This window comes from Suricata suricatta, chromosome 5, assembly GCF_006229205.1.
Source record: "Suricata suricatta isolate VVHF042 chromosome 5, meerkat_22Aug2017_6uvM2_HiC, whole genome shotgun sequence".
NCBI lineage: Eukaryota > Metazoa > Chordata > Mammalia > Carnivora > Herpestidae > Suricata > Suricata suricatta.
The window spans coordinates 139,227,697-139,245,564 of record NC_043704.1 but is presented as its reverse complement, the minus strand read 5'-3'; the positions used below and the strand labels follow the sequence as shown (position 1 = coordinate 139,245,564).

The window sequence follows — 17,868 nt, the reverse complement described above, 5'->3', positions numbered from 1 at the left end:
AACATCATTTTCATATAGAAAGAAAAATTGCTCAGAGTATTTCAAGCCTCTGCATTATCAACATGGTATTTCAAGTCTCTGACTACAGATTCATCCATGGTTGCTTCTGTTAGACCATTAATCATTGTGCTTCATTATGGACAACCTCAGGTTTGAAGTTATTAACTCTTTAACCCTTCGTTGTAATTAGATCGGCATAGTTTTCTGTTAAAAGCCAACAAATCAATAAGTCAGTGGAAGGAAATATCTCTTCCCTCAGGCAACATATAATTAGTCTGTTAGCCTCAAATGTCTTTGAAGTAAACAGCTTGAAGTTTACTGTCAAATTAAAATTCCTCTGATTCGTTAAGCATCTACTATATGTTTATTCCTAATGCTATTATAGAGTAACTATATTTATTTGTTTACCCATATATATATATATTTTTTCCAGTTAGGTCCCTTTCTTATTAAAACTGAACAAAAATCTACATACTAAAAAGAAAAAAATTTAAAAGCTATCGTTAATAAGGATAAAAACAGAAAAATAGAGAAACAAAAGCCAAAAAAAGTCATCTTCAATATAGCAACTTCCATCAAAAGTATTATTTGGAAACATGCTATCTATTACATTAATTTATCTTCCTAAAATTTCATCAGGAACGCACTCTAAAAATGCAGCTAATTAAACACAAACTATGATTATAGAAAGGGAAGTAATGTGAAAACAGAAGAGGTTGATAACTGAAAAAGGAGATCTAGAAACGAATAAGCTTCAGCTGTCCACTAAAATGTATGTTCCCTGAGGATAAAAACTTGCCTCTTATTCACCATTATATCTTCAACCCCTAAAAGAATGCCTGGCACATGGTAGGTCCTTAATAAACATTTGCAGCATAACTCATTGTTTGGAGTAACCCTGTGCAAGAGAAAACAATGGATATTAAAGACAAATATTTCAGTTGCTAAAAATGGATGTTCTGTAGCAGAGCAGAAATATTCTGCAATGTATAGGATATGTACCATAGAGCTAGATAGTCTCTTCCAACTTTATATTCATCAAGTAACTTACTCATTGCAAAAGTCACTTCCAGAAGTGGAACACAGTAAAGGAAACCTGAGTGCTCTGGTTATTAAAATTATGTATGCCCATTTGTCAATTAACACTTGACACTCAGTTACACAAATCATTCTCCTGTGACTTTGGCTGTAATGATAGATTTCTCAAAGCTTTTACAAGCCCTTGGTGAATTTATAGCTTTGAAATTCTGATTGTTAAAGCCAAAAGCTATATCCTATGAGGTACCCACCAAAGGACAGATAGTCTTTTAGAACCCTATCAGCAGTAACTATCCAGACACTTTCCCATTTCAAAACAGTGACTAATTCTAGACACCAAGGGCCTGGGCCAACAGCCAACATAAAGAAGAAATCTGTGCAGTGTTTACAGTATGCTCCGGCGGGAAAGAACCATAGCTTGGTTTGGGAGAAAGCTGGATTTTAGCCTCTCGTTGACTCTACACTATTAGACATACTGCTAAAACTCTTGCTTGCTCAGATTTTCCATAAGTAAAATATATACATTGGCCGTCTTTATTTTTCAGGGATAGGGTTTGGGAATGAAGGGGGGAACGCACCAATATCTTGTACAAGGGGACAGTAATTTTTTTAAAATCATTTTCTCCCAGGTTTTCTTGTATCTCTTGTATCTAGATTCTTGTATCTATCTTTCAATATATCTCAAGATAGAGCCTTCTGTCCTCTTCCCCCTCTCTAAAATCCTAGCTTAGCTTCCAAATTAATCTATTTCATTCAATAGTGTATGTCATTATTCTTCAATCTAATAGACACATATTTTTAAGGATGTCTTTTATCCTCCCTTCTCCTTTATACATCAAATTAATTTATCGTGACATCTTCTCAATTATTCAAAATAATCCATCTCTATCCTTCCCTATTTCCCTGCCACTGACCCAACCTAAGGCTTCATCAAGACATGCCAGAGCATAGACCATAACCTAATAATAGGCCACATAACTTATTGGTTTTATTCATTCATATAATATAAATGCTCTAATTCACTGTTTTATATTTTTATCTTGTTTCCTCCATTGAAAAACCTATTTAATTTAACCTAATTAATCTGGTAATCATGAAGAACTAGGGTTAGTTCAAACAGGATGTGATTATATTTAGATAATATTTGTTGGAGGGGTGGAGCTACTAAAGAATCTACCTTTCTAAATCAATAGTCTTATATGCATTGAATATAGAGTTTCACCCTCTTTTAAGCACTGTTTTAGTAATCTAGTGCTTCAGAATCCTGGAGTTTGAAACATCCACTTTTAACATTCACTTCATCATCCCATTGGTTCTACAGGTGAGTGTCACTTAATTGGTTCCACAGGTCAGTGTCACTTAATGTCACTACCCAAAAGTGGGGATAAGAGTGGCAAGGACTATTGAAGGCCATCTTGGAGAATGGGTACAAAATCAACAACTAACTTTCATGTGCCTATATGCTGTGGTGATCAAACATTTCTGTGGATTTCACTCTGCAACTTCCAGGATTACAAATGTATCCTTGTTTCGAAGAGTAACTTCTATATTGGAATTCAGGAAGACATTGACCTAAAGCTTTATATATAGAAACACAGCAATAAAAATGGGACAAATTGCTTATATTCGATAATTCCAAACAACCTATTTGAATAAATGGCTACAACAAATTTTCTCCTTGGTTCCAAATGTTTAGACTTATATTTGTACACCTCTCATTTTGTTTCTTACATGAGAGGGGTTGGAGAATAAAGAAACTTATCATTGTGGGTTCTGGTTTCAGGTCACTACTTGAGTTTGAGAACTTAGGTGAAGAGCACATCCCACTTCAGCTTTGATAACCTTCTTTGTCACTCAAAGTGTGGTCCAAAGACCAGTAGTACCATCACCACTGGGAAATTTATTAAAATTGCAAACTGATGGGCTTTCTCTTCAGACCCACTGAATCAGGATATGTGTTTTTTTAATAAGATGCTCAGTGACTTGTGCAGTGAGTCCTTATTCAGGAACCACTTTGCAGACTGAGAGCTGTTATGTCAAATTTTTTGCCTCTCTAAAGAAAAACACCTATCAGGATGCTCTACATAGCATATGTCTCAGAACATTGCAGATCGGTGACATCATTATGACTTCCCCTGCTGGGAAGCCTTTCTCTCTGCTTTTCCTAGTGAAAAAGCAATAACTCATTGCCAGTTACCTCTGTAAAATGTAAAGGTACACATAAATAGAGCAGAATGTGGGAAACATTTCTTTTCACTTTTGTTGTGCTTTCTTCTAATGCCCTATATACACAGGCATTAGACTTACAATTAATATCATGATGAAAATCTTCCCACTTCTCAAAAGACTGCAATTCTCGTTGAATACTATAGATTTCCCAACTCCTGCAATGAACTTAAGCAAACTGTCACTTCATTTCTTGAGTCCCATTTGTCTCCTGAGTAAAATGTGGCTCATAAGAATAACTCATAGAGATTTTCTTTTTGAATTTTTGCACATTTACAGTCAGTAAAATTTACAGTCAGTACAGTAAAAATGTACAGACTCTAAGTGAACAACATGCTGAGTTTTAACAACAAATATATATGTGTGTGTAATCACCACACCAGTTAAAATATGGAACATGTCCACCACCCACAAACTTCCCTTAGCCCCCTTCCATTCAATTCTACCTTCTAGAAAGGATAGATGGTGAGGAGTTTTACAGATAATTTTATAGACAATATTCAGAAAATCAGAGCTGGAAGGAGACTATTTTAGAGTCAAAAGAACTAAAATTTGCCTAAGTTCTTATAGCCAGCAAGTGGCAGAGCTGAAAACTGATGCTAGGATAGTGAGTCTCTCATAGTTCTCTTTTCTAAAAGGTAAGTTAAAATGTGGAAGGGTATATACATGTGACTTTCATGATCATAAATTATCATTGCCTAATGTTAAACTTTATATAGAGGGACTTATTCTACTTGCTGCCCCTGACTCTGACACCCTTCACTCAACATAATGGTTCTGAGATCCACACATGTTGTTACACGTGTGAGCAGTACTCACAAGATTGTGTTGACACCTAAATGAGGTATATGAAAAGTACATGTTTCCACACTTTTAAATCTGAAAATTAAATGAGGGCATTTGGAAGCCCTAAGATTTCCATCTTCCCAGATACTACGAGTTAGGAGCTAACATGTCATCTCCCATTGGATAATCTAGTTTTAATTTTGCTGCCTTTACTCAGATTTGTGGATATGTTCCTGAGATTACTATTGCAAATAAAATGGACTGAGGCCTTCTTCAATCAGAACATGATGATGATAATCTTGTAGGTTTTCCTTTGGCCTGGGGAAGATGCCTGACATTGACAACCACCAGGTCCAATGGGAATTTTCCTGGAAAGCAGTAAGCACCTGGATAAATCTCTGTCCTTCACTGTCACTATGGCAACATGTAATTATGATTGCCCTGAGAATGTCTCTCTCTACCAATATGATACAGCTCTGCTATTTCAAAACCATTCATTTTCAACGGGATTGCTCAGCACAGACTGACAGAAGAATTATGTCTCAGCCACAACAATGATGTAAAGTAATTATGTGAGTCTTTACCAACTCTCTGACATTGAGATGAAGTTTTGTCTATGAGATCACTAAACTGTGATCCAGCAGGAAACAAGAATAATTGTCCTGGCCAACATCCCATGGCCAATGTGGAGCAGATAATTGAGGCAATTATTTGGCAGATTCAAACCAAAAGTAATAACACTGTTCAACACTAATGGGGCTCTCATGTAAGATAACCATAATTATGTGTCACTGTAGCAACAATGCTTAAACACTTTTTCCCCACTGGTCTTAAATCAGGTATCTTTGAGAATACTTATCTTCTGATAGCTTCTAACATTGAGTAGACACTTCAAATCCAGTTTTAGGAATAATTTTAGGTATACAAAGATGAAAATCTAGTGCCTTTATCATTTATGTATTTTTAAAATTCTAAAGGAGTCTAAAGAAAATTAGCAAGACATTATCCTTGATGTTGAGGCCAAGTCAATATATTCAAAGAAAGATATCTTTTGATATGTCTTATTGCTAATAGAGTGGATGTGTAGTTTGGAGCTGGTATTACTAAGGTACAATGAATTAAACAGGAGTCTTTCAATAACAAGTTACAAAATACATTTCAACTTCCATACACCATGTAAAGTTCAGATGTAGGTGCTGCTGGAGGCTAATGAAGTTTTTTCATCTGTGCTTCAAAATGTCATCAAAAATTTGTCTCCTCCCTGTGATGGCTTTACCCCCACCTCCATTTTTGTTACCATATAATTGACATATAAAATTGTATAAGTTTGAGATGTACAATGTGATGATAAGATGTATGTATATATTGTGAAGTAACCACACAATTAATACATCTGTCATCTCACAAAATTATCCATTTTATGTGTGCGTGATCAGAATGTTTAAGATTTACTATTTTCACAATTTTCAGGTACACAATACAGTGTTGTTTGTGATGGCTTTATTTTCAGATTGAATCTTTCTAAGTGGCAAAGTCAAAAATAGCACGCCTACTCTTGCTTTCTTTTAACTCAGCAACCCTGATGGAATATTAGAACCTACCGTTGATGGTCCCAGCAAGAGTTTCAGGATGATCCAGGTGGTCCCAGTAGGTCACAAAGCTACCCAGAAGGAAAAGTGGGAGTCCATTACTATTTATGTCTACCTGAATCACACCCAATGAAAGTTTTACAAATTCATCTCAAAGAGGGCTTAATAATCCAACAAGCAGTTATGCTATGTCCATAGCTCAGTGTTAAGTTTTTTTTCCTATAAGTTAAAAAAGAAATATATGATAACCTCAGGAATTAAAATAAATACAAAGTTAGAAAATGTAAAACAATATACAATCCTATGCAATATTGGAGAACTCAGATTATCATAGGTATGGGAATTTATTGAAGTGACTGGTAAAATATATTTCCTGTATATCCCAGCAATTCTACTCCTAGGAGTTTCTCAAGAGTAATAAAATGATATATTCACAAAAAGACTGTCAAAAGAATGCTAATAGGTTTATTTGTGGAACAGGAGGCAAATGGATACATACGTTATGGTATATCCATACAATGGACTATTACTTTATGATAAAGAAGGGAACAGAGGCACCTGAGTGGCTCAGTCTATAAGTGACAGATTCTTGATTTCAGCTTAGGTCATGATCTCATGGTTCATGAGTTCAAGTCCCACAGTGGGCTCTATGCTGACGGTGTGGAGCCTGCTTAGGATTCTGTCTCCTCTCTCTCTGCCCCAATCCCACTTGCGCGTGCGCTCTCTCTCTCTCTCTCTCTCTCTCTCTCTCTCTCTCTCTCTCACTCTCAAAATAAAAATAAGCTTTTAAAAAAAGAGAATGACCTACTAAGATGGGTGAATATAAAAAAAACATTATTCCTAGATAAAGAAACAAGGCAACACCACAACATACCATATGATTCCCTTTAAATGAAATACTAGAATAGGCAATGGAGTGACAGAAAACAGTTTAGTGGTAACCTGGAGTCAAGAGTTAGGAATTAACCTCAAAGAGACATGAGGAAATATTTGGATTAATAAAAACATTTGGTTACAAATCAAAACCACACTGAGATACCACCTCACACCGGCTGGAGTGGCTAAAATTAACAACTCAGGAAACTATAGATGCTGGCGAGGATGTGGGAAAATGGGCCCCCTCCTACACTGTTGGTGGGAATGTAAACTGGGGCAGCTGCTCTGGAAAACAGTGTGGAGGTTCCTCAAAAAACTATCGATAGAACTCCCCTATGACCCAGCAATAGTACTGCTAAGGATCTACCCAATGGATACAGTCGTGCTGATGCATAGGGGCACATGTACCCCGATGATCACAGCAGCACTTTCTACAATAGCCAAATCATGGAGACAGCCTAAATGTCCATCAACTGACAAATGGATCAAGAAGTTGTGGTTTATATATACAATGGAGTACTACATGGCAATGAGAAAGAATAAAATCTGCCCATTTGTAGCAATGTGGTTGGAACTCAAGGGTGTTATGCTAAGTGAAATAAGTCAGGCAGAGAAAGATACCATATGTTTTCACTCATATGTGAAACAGGAGAAACTTAACAGAGGACCTTAGGGGAGGGGAAGGGAAAAATGTTGTTAAGGAGAGGGAGGGAGGCAAACCACAAGAGATTCTTAAATACTGAGAACACACTGAGGGTTCATGGGGGTGGGGGAGAGGGGGAAATGGGTGATGGGCATGGAGGAGGGTACTTGTTGGGATGAGCACTGGGTGTTATATGGAAACCAACCTGACAATAAACTATAAAAAAAATACTTGGTTACACGGGTATAAATATATGTAAAAACTCATCAAACTATACTCAAAATAAGGGCATTTAGCTTATTTAAATTATGCTTTTCAACAAGTTGGTTTAGGGTCAGTGTTAGTAATCAAGGAGGCAGTAGATCAAGATTGTATTATTAAATAAGTCATCAGGGTGCCTGGGTGGCCCAGTCAGTTTAGCGTCCAACTTTGGCTCAGGTCATGGTCTCAGGGTTGATGAGTTCAAGTCTCTCATTAGGGTCATTGCTGTCAGTGCAGAGCCCATGTCAGATCCTCTGGCCCCCTCTCTGCCTCTCCCCTGCTCATGCCCTCTCTCTCTCAAAAACAAACTAAAAAATAGTCATAATGTGATGAGAACCTGGGCACTGGACCCAAACCCATCCACATCTACTTTCTGTCTTTACCATCAGCTGGCAGGAAATTGATCCTGCCTCCAACACCTGAAAAATTGTCTACTTACTACCTGGGGATATTAAAACATATTAAATGTGAAGATTCCATGAAATTAAAAGGATCTGATGAAAAAGAATAAAATCTATTCAAAGCATTAAAATGGTACAATAAGGAATATAATAAAGAATAGAGAACTATGGATGAGTGGATAGATAGACAGACAGACAGACAGACAGACAGACAGATAGATAGATTGACTACTTTTAACTTTGGCAGGAAATTTTGTCAAGAATAAGAAGGCAATCCTGTGCACAGAAGTACTATAGGAATTTACATACTTCAATGGTGTCGTTCCGCCCCCGGCCAGCAGGGCTGAAAATCCTTGTGGGTTCCTTCCTGAGGGAGGGAGAGAGAAATAGGGCAGGAAGGGGACGCACAGAGAGTGAGGCAAGACAAGCGATTTCTGATCAAGCCCCCTTTATTAAGAAAATAATTCACTCTTATATAGGGTTTGGGGCGGGGAACTGACCCAGGTTGGCTGCCAGGTAACAGAGTCAAATGATTATTAGAGAAAGGAGAAACTGAAACTGAAACTCCGGACACAGCATCAAAAGAAGCGCCCAGACTTGCCTCTGCAATGCGGGGGAGGGGAAGCTCAGCGCTGCATAAACCAGAATGCGGTTTGATCTTTTGTTCATTTTGGCTTATTTTCTCGTCTGGCCCAGTATGACTGTCTCTAAATCCCGGACCAGGAAATGCACTCTCCTAGCCTCCAGATGTAAATCTTGTTTTCCTTGGTCGCTCCCTGGAGAGCGATATCTCCTTGCCTGAGGTGGCCAAAACTCGGCGGCCCCCAACACAATGGGAATTATTTTTTCAGAAAAATAAGGAAGAGGCGGGCTACAGAATTATTTCAGCATTTGACTATGGAAATTATCAATGTTACAACTGGGCCGGGTGAGCCAAAGATATTCACCCAGGTACCCTAGGTACCACCTGATCTGCAACATCTCCAGATAATTTGGTCATTCAATGTAAATAAATTAAATGTTCTCTATGTGCCAGTCATGTAATTCCCTATAACATGGGCCACCATGAGCAGCTTTAGGGCCACCAGTAAGCTGATTAGAAATGCAGACTCCCAGTTAAGCGTCCAACTTTGACTCAGGTCATGATCTCACAGTTCATGAGTTTGAGTCTCGGGTTAGGCTCTGTGCTGACAGCTTGGAGCCTGGAGCCTGTCTTCAGATTCTGTATCTCTTACTCTCTCTGACTCTCCCCTACTCACGCTCTGTCTCTCTCTCCTTCAAAAATAAACATTAAAAATTTTAAAAAGAAAAAAGAAATGCAGACTCCACCCAATATTTGCTGAATCAGGATTTGCATTTTAACAAGATTCCCCAGGTGATTCCTGTGTATACCAAAGTTTGAGACCAAATAGCCTGCTTCCTTGCTTCCTGAAAGGAAATCTAGGACAAGAAGAAAGGGAAGCTTATTCTTGTGGTATGGAGATTTTTCTTAGGCTTGGAATTGCAACTCAGAAGCTCCAGAAGACTTACGCTACCATCAAGAGCCCACTAAAAGGCACAGAAAAATCAGAAGCAATAACATAGGTAATGGTAGTCAGAAAGTCAGAAGAACAATAAATGCCAAAATGTTCTGCCTCAGTATTCAGAGACTTGCATATTTCAGCAATACTAAAATTTACTTCTTAACCACTGTACTGAAACAAATTTAGAAGAACGATATTAACTATTAGTGAAGCTACAAGGAAAGTGAAACTTTCATTTACGTTGTTGATTAAGGTGAAGAGCATTCATTTATTCATTTTTAAGAGCTTTCTGGCATTAGCTACTAGATGAACAATGGGTACCCCCAAAGACCAAGCCATTGCATGCCTCAATACCTATCCAGGGAAACCCTCGCGTGCATGCCCAGGGGGAGTTACGTAAGGCATGTTGCATGAGGCTACATACAGCATTGTGAAAAATAGGAAGATATGGGAACAATCCAAATGACATCCAAAGGAAGCACGTTTAAAACAAAATATGGTATTTCTATATTCTGAAACACTAAAACATCTGTTAAAAGAATAAGTATATATAGATTTACATAGGAAGATTTCCAAAACGTATCATCAACTTAACAAATTCGGTTGAAAATAATACATAAGATATAGTTCCTTATCTATTTACTTATGTCTTTTGAGAGAAGACAAGAGAGAGAGGGAGCAGGGGAGGGGCAGAGAGAGGAAAAGAGAGAATCCCAAGCAGGCTCAGTGTAGAGCCAGGAGCAGGACTCAATCCCGTGAACTGCGAGATCATTGAGCCAAAATCAAGAGTCAGACATAACTGACTGAGCCATTCAGGTGCCTCAATATAATTTTTTTAAAGAAAACACACATACAAAACCCTTCACATTTGTATAGGTGCAACTGTGCACGCATACACATATACTGAGCAAACACACAGACAAAGCATATTCACAAAATCTTTTAAAGTTGTCTCTGGAGAAAAAGCTGAATCAGCATACAATGGTACAGGGGAGTTTTACATGTACTTCTATATTATTTTATTTTTGTTAGTATATATGATAATAAATGAAAGAAAATAACCTGAAGGAGAAATATTTATATAAACCTAATGTGTTACTTTATATTTTTCACTGACACGTCTGGAGAAAATTATATTTTTCTCTGGAACCGACCCTTATGTTCAATGTGAAGAATGCAGTCCATAGAACGATCACCCTTTTATGGGATGGGTTTTCTAACTAGAAAGATGCTTCAGCACCCTTAATAAAAATTAAATTCTTGACAAATGTTTTACTATAAACCCCCTGGCATTTGCAGAGTGACTTGCAATCAGTTATTGGTTATTTCCTTCCCCCAAAGATTAATAAAACACTTTGAATAATATGCAAGGCTAACTTTTCTCAGAAATTTTAACATTTCCCAGAAAAGATAACATTGGCATAAGTTACCCCAGGATAAAATTTTGTTAAGTATATTTCTACTTATAGTTCCCAATACTACATCCATCTCCTATTATACCTGCATCCACATGCCCTGCTTTCCTTCCTGTTTTCTACACACATAACCTTGTTTAATTCTTACTGCAATTCTCTGATGTCCCTATCATTATCCCCATGTACATACAGATAAGACACAGAAACTCATCAGGTAAATAACTTGCTCAAAGTCAAGTTTTATATACCAAACAACCCAGTTTCCAAGTTAGGTACACCCATGATATACTCCCACTAACAGTTTATGAGAGTTTCACTTATTCTACATCCTCATCAAGATTTAAATTTTTTTCACTTTTAAAATATTACTGTGGGTGTATAGGGGCTTCACACTGTGGTTTTAATTTTCCTGTCTCCATGTCCTAACAAAATGGAGCACCTTCTCATATGTTTATTGGCCATTTGAATATCATCTTTCATTAACTACCTCTTCAAATCCTTTCCCTTTTTCTATTGTTGTAACTGGTTATTTTATCTGGGGAAGACCCGGGATTCAGATTCCCCAAAAAATGCCCATTAGCAACATCCCTTCTCTACTTAATCATGTGCCACCACTGATTTACAAAAATGCCTGAGTCTCTTACAAAAAGATTTGAACTCTGAGATTTTCAAGAAAAAAAAAAAACCTTCCCTCAAAAAGCCCAATAAAATAACCAGAAACAAGCAAAATTTAAAACCCACTAAAAATGCAATCCATGGCTGTTTTATTATTTTTCTTTGTTTGTTTTTTACTTTTTTTTTGGTTTTTTTGTTTGTTTTGTTTTGTTTTGTCTTTGGGTACTTTCCTCTTATTGTTATGGGAGACAAATAGCTTTCTTATTAGGAGATTTTCTTGACTTCCTAATGCTTGAAAAACACCAGGCCAATGAGTGGTGCAAAGTCTCAAGGCTTTGCTTTTATTTTGTTTGTTAGTTTTCAAGATGGGTGGCATGGTTTTTAATTTTAACATTCTAGAGCATAATTTCTCAGCAGTCCAGACTCCTAAGTGTTTTTAAACATAATACTTTAAAGATCCTAAATTAAGTAAAATTAATATAACAAATAATGAAACCACACATCCTAATGAGAGGATTAATAGAAAGAGTGTGGCGATGAATAAGACAGAAACATTCTAAAACAATTTACCAAGGGCAATAAAGAGCCACAAGCCCTTTGTTAGATTTTTACACATAAAAGTTTGTCCTTCCAGAAGCACAGGAGAGAGTAGTTTTGAGAAACTTAGGGAACACCTGCTTGCCCATTGAAAAAGCCAAAATATACCGACTGAGGATTCTTTCTGCTTTTTTTTCTTTAAAAAAAAATGCCCCAATTCTTTTCAAAGAGCCATTAGCCTTTCAAATCTTGTGTCCCTGTTGAGTATTAGAAAGTCATTCACACGTACATCATAAACCTTCAAGAAACTTCTTTTTCTCACTCTGATCTGCATTGTTTTGCTCTGTGTATGATGGGAAGAAATCACTTAAAGGCATTACCAAAGCCAGAAGAAAAGGTTCATTAGTACACAAGTACTAGTTGTACTAGTCAGTTTATTCTCAGCTTGAGTAGTTTTTTAAAAGTTTATTTATTTATTTATTTGTGTGTATGTGTGAAAGAGACAGAGAGAGAGAGAGAGCGCTTGCTTGTGCACATGAGCAAGTGGGAAAGGGGCAGGGAGAGAGGGAGAGAGAGAATCACAAGCAGGCTCCCTGCTGTCAGTGCAGAGCCCTACACAGGGCTCGATCTCCTGCACCATAAGATCATGACCTGAGCAGAAATGAAGAGTCTGACACTTAACCTACTGAGTCACCCAGGTGCCCCTCAGTTTGAGTACTTTAATTTATGCCGAACTACTTTTTGCTTCCCTAAAGAGTTTTCCTAATTAAAGCTTTCTGGGGAAAGAGGCCCTTCTTTGACACAATTCAATATTATAGGAAACACTGGTGTCACCTTGATTCTCATAAATGATAGGAAAGATGAGCTGAGGCAATAGTAAGTAATTAGGGCTCAAAACGAGGTTCCTTCCTCTTTATCTCAGCTTCAATTAGAAGTGCAGACACATGGCCACTGACATAAGCTACTGTTAAACTAACATCCTATCTTTTCTCATTGTTGGCATTTGGGCGATTTTTCGTATCTTATTTTTATACAAAGGTACAATATCACATAAAGTAGAGTTTCAAATCCTTGGCTTCCAAATGCTCTCAAATAAAAGAAGGAACCTATTTCAACTGGAAATTAGAAACCAATCATTTTGTAGAGAGCAAATTATTCAGTCTGTCTGCTTTCAGCTTCACGAGATGCTGTCACAAGTCTTGAATCTCTAAACACAATGTCAAGTAAAAACAAATGCAATTAGTCTTATCCTAGACCTATTTTATGCCTAAGTCTCCAATTGCAAAAGGTGAGGCCCAAGACTAGACACATGTCTGTTGTGTTCTCTTTGATTTTTGTTAATTTGTTTGATGGAGAATAGCTTTGACAAGTCTTAGAATGAGATACCCTCTCAACTAGAAATCAACGATAATTTATATCAGGGAATGAAATCTGGTTCTGGCAATCATTAAAGCACGTGGGTGGTCTTTGGAAAGACACTTCATGTCGCTGGGCTTTAGTTTTAGCGTCTACAAAGCTAAGCCTCTGAACTCTCTAATTCCTATGGTCCCTTCCAGCCCTGATTTTCTGTGACAACACTTAAAAATCCCTTTAAGCTAAAAGAATTTACATTTCAGTACTTATCCTATAAAAGACCAATCAGTGCCATCTTAACTAATATAACCAAGTTACAATGATGGCAGTCTGATGAGTAATCATGATAGTGTTTTAGATTTGAATCAGGGTGCACAATTTACAACGAGCTTTCATGCTTATCATGTCAGTGTTGTTTCTGAGCGCCCTAAGACTGCACAGTTTGCAAGTAATGAGTCCAGAACGAATCATTTGGTTCAAGAGGCAGGGTGTTCTAAATGTACAGAAAAAAAGATCAGACTTGTGGTTACCCGAAGCGGGGGTGAGGAAGGGGGAATTGGAGGAAGGTGGTCTAAAAGTACACACTTCCAGTCATAAGATAACTAACTAGTAGGGATGAAATGGGTAACATGAAGACATAGCTAATACCTCTACAGAGAAAAGTTGTTAAGAGGGCAAATCCTGGGGGGCACCTCGGTGGCTCTGTCAGTTAAGCCTCGGATTTTGGTTCAGGTCATGATCTTGCAGTTCATCAGTTCAGGCCCCTCATCAGGCTCTGTGCTGACAGCTCAGAGCCTGGATTCCACTTTAGATTCTTTGTCTCTTTCTCTCTCTGTTCCTCCCTCACTCACACTCTGTCTCGCTGTCTCTTTCTCAAGAAAAAAAATTTTTTTTAATTTTTTAAAGGCCTAAGAGTTCTCATCACATGGAGAATTTTTTCCTGTTCCCTCCCCTTTTCCTTTCTTTTGTTTTTATTGTACCTGTATGAGGAGATGGATGTTTGCTGAACATAGTGTGGTAATCATTTCATGATGTATATAAATGGGAACCATCAGGCTGCATGCTGTAAACTTATACAGGGATGTGTCAATTCTTAACAGAAAGTGGGGGGAAAACAGGATGTTAGCCACATTTGCTATCTCTGTGGTCACTTTGAAGCAGGAATGTGTAGAATTGGCTATCGGTGTCAAACTCTGACATTAAAGTAAGGTTTTTTTTTATACTAATAATGCATTCCTTCCCTTCTGACAACATAGTAGTAACCACATAAAAGGGCAGAGTTTGAAGTTTAAATGACATGTTTTCCTAGAATTATAACTGAATAAGTATCCCTCCTCCTTTCTCTTTTCTTATACTGCCAGAGGGAACCAAATGATAGGATGGCCAGAGAATGAGCTCATGAAACTGTCATACTTCACATCAGCTATTTGCTATGAATGTGGTTGGGTAGTTACATGAGCTCTTTGTTTATAGAGAATAATAATTCACCTCAAAAGAACTGAAGACACTTGTGCATGTGAATAGATGGGCTTTTCAGAGCTGGTATATATTAGGCTGTCATTGTGTATGAGTTTTCTACCTTCTCCCTAAGAAGCATCATGGAATTTCAACATTTATTTTTTTCTTTTAAAAAATATTTATTGTTCAGAGAGAGGGAAGAGAAAGAGAGAGACACAGAATGAGCAGGGGAGAGGCAGAGAGAGAGGAAGACACAGAATCTGAAGCAGGTTCCAGGCTCTGAGCTGTCAGCACAGAGCCTGACATGGGGCTTGAACCTACAAACTGCAAGATCATGACCTGAGCCAAAGTTGGACACTTAACTGACTGAGTCACCCAGGCACTCTGCAATTTTAACATTTAAATGCCCCAAATCTCTGTGAGGAAGAAAAGCATAAACCCAGGTCTAAACCCAGGTCTGTCTTTACTAACTGGATGGCCTTGGGGAAGTGATGTAAGCACTATGAATGCCAGTTCTCTTACATATATAAAGTGTGTGTGTGTGTGTGTGTGTGTGTGTGTGTGTGTGTGTACACCATCTACCAAAAAGATTTATTCTGAAAATTATAGTCTATTCCACTACAGTGCTTATTTTTATAATGGAAATTATCTGCTATATGATTATTAAATAGGGGAAGTATGCTATGAGAATTCAGAAGTCAGGTATTTTTATAGAAATTTTTTCTGGTCACGTGCTATTTTGCACCAAGAAACCATAGATATATGCCAAATCCACCCACACAGCTAACAGCAAGCTTCACAGGAATATAGAAGTATACATTATGCTCATTTACCCCCATACTCTGCCTCCTGGCTTAGTTTATCCAAGTTCTCTGCTTTGAAGGTGCTTATTGGACAATTTTCTCTAATCTTGGACCTTAACTCAACAGCCACAGCTCTTCTTTATACCTCTTTCCATCAATCTATCTCTACTTTTAAAAAAAATGAAGGCTACATATTTTAACTAAACTAATATTTTACTTTTATTAGATTATGAGTGTTTGCATTACAAAATTGAATGGGTTCTGAGTGGTCTTCCCAAAGCCTATTTTCCCATTATGCTATTGTTTCTAAAGCATAATTTTACAAAATGTGTTTTTTAATGTGCACAATCACACTGTAAAAAAAACCTATAAATCAGATTACATATATTAAATACCTAGGACAGTGATAAGCATATAAATTTTAAACATCAGACTCTCTACTCTCTCAGGATGTCAGTATTTCCTTTCAAAAGGCAGAGAAATAAATTAAATGAAATTTAAGGTCTTTTAGAGCCTTAGGTTTTCTGAGTCTGTCGGAGAAAGCATAATTCATACTAAAAACATTGGCTAAAAGCGTAAACTATGAACATCAGTGTAAAATGCCCTGGGAATTATTCATGGTTCAACATAAAGAAACTGCAAAGGTCAGACTAAAAGGAAAATAAAAGGCCCAAGGGTTACATTGCACCTTGTGTATTTTCTTCAGTTCACTTTGTGCCTCCTGACCAATAGGAGACACCTGTGATTTTTCAGGCCGCGTTAGTAGTTTCAGTCAAAGCTCCCCTGAAAATTGAAATGCTTAGTAGGTACCTGTGCTTCTGTGAAGTTTTGTTGGAAGCTTCTTTCTTAACACTATTCTCAAGACCACACATATCATGTCGCAAGGTGGCTGACGGAGAGGTACCGAAGCAGCAGGTAGCAGAGGTCATTGGACAGTGACTTGTGTCTGGGGAGGCAGAAACCCAACGGCACCCCCCCAGTGCCCTTCCTTCATCCCTCCTCTTCCATGAGACCATTCTCCAGTTCACCAAACTCAGATGTCAAAATTCAAAGCTGAGCTGGCAGCAAAAACCTTCCCATTCAAACTGGAACTCTTGAGACGTGGGCATTAAACTGGTGTTGAAGCAGAGGACCAGTTGGCATGTGTAATTCACCCACTGCCAGGCCAAACTGCTGTGTGTGCCAAGTGTCACATCACACTTTCCCCAGGCAGTCATTTCCCTTGAGCCCACTTACCCTGCTGAGAACGCATAGGAAACGTTGGGCCTGCCAAAACTGCTCTCTACAGCAAAACCAAGGGCCATTTTTCATCCAAAGAACATAGCTAGCACAGTGTCCTAAAAATAGTAGGTGCTCAGTAAATGGGAACTGACTTGCCTTTCCCCTGCCACAGTTCAAAAAAAGATTCAAATCTACTCTAGTTAGAATACAGGTTTCCCTCAAAACAAAAGCAAAGAGAAGATTTAAAATGGGTAATTTTATCTCTTGTAGAATATAAAATTTTACATTTAATTTGGATCTCTAGGGGTTATGTTAAAGCACACTTCATTCTGATCACTCTTCCAAAGTGTCAGGGACTGGTCACTGGATTTTCAAAGAGTGACTGTTTTTCCTTTCTTTCTCGTTCTCTTTCTTTCTTCACCTTCTCCAAATAGCACTATTCACTTAGCCAAGCAATTTTCTTAATAAATGCCTCTAAATTCCCATGCACCAAAGCTATGACTGTGAGTCAGGACATTAGGTCTACCCACTATATTCACAGCCACAGAATAACCAGGGAGTTATCAGCAACAAGGAGACTAGAATGAAAATTAGGTAGGGCCACTGCCTAACACACAAGTGGGTTTATGGGCAAATGTTCATACATCCACTCAATAAATGATTATTGTGGACCCATCATGTGCTCAGCACCAGCGAAATAATGGTGAACAGAAAGTAGACCCAGTCTCTGTTCTCATAGAGATTACTGTTTAGTTGGGAAGACTGATATTAATCTAGCAATCACATTAATGGATAAATAACCTAAGACAAATTCAATGAGATAAATGGAGTATGATTCTATTAGAGTGTATAATAAAGGAGTCTGATTGGGATCAGAGGAGAATTAGGAAACACTCTACTGAAAAAGTAACTTGTGCTGTGATCCATATGATAAGTAGGATTATCCAGGCAGGAGGATGTAAGATGGAAAGAAGTGATGACCACACAGCATTTACAAAAAGCATGCAAGTTTTTGTAGGTCGTGTTCAAGATTTTGGTCCTTTGAGGAAACCCAATATTCAGAGGCCCAGATGAGGAAGATGAGCTAAAGGAAGGAGTTCACCAAAAAGCTAGGCAAAAAATC

General features: G+C 37.8%; 1 long non-coding RNA gene across 1 annotated transcript in view; it reads right to left on the bottom strand.

Annotated features, from left to right (window-relative positions):
- Positions 1–804: 804 nt before the first annotated feature.
- Positions 805–17,868, bottom strand: part of LOC115292342 — a 370,178-nt gene continuing 353,114 nt past the window's right edge. The window contains exons 9-10 of the long non-coding RNA XR_003908941.1: positions 5,652–5,710; positions 805–898 (exon numbers count right to left, since the gene is read on the bottom strand). This is a non-coding gene — a long non-coding RNA (uncharacterized LOC115292342). The remainder of the gene's footprint in view (positions 899–5,651; positions 5,711–17,868) is intronic.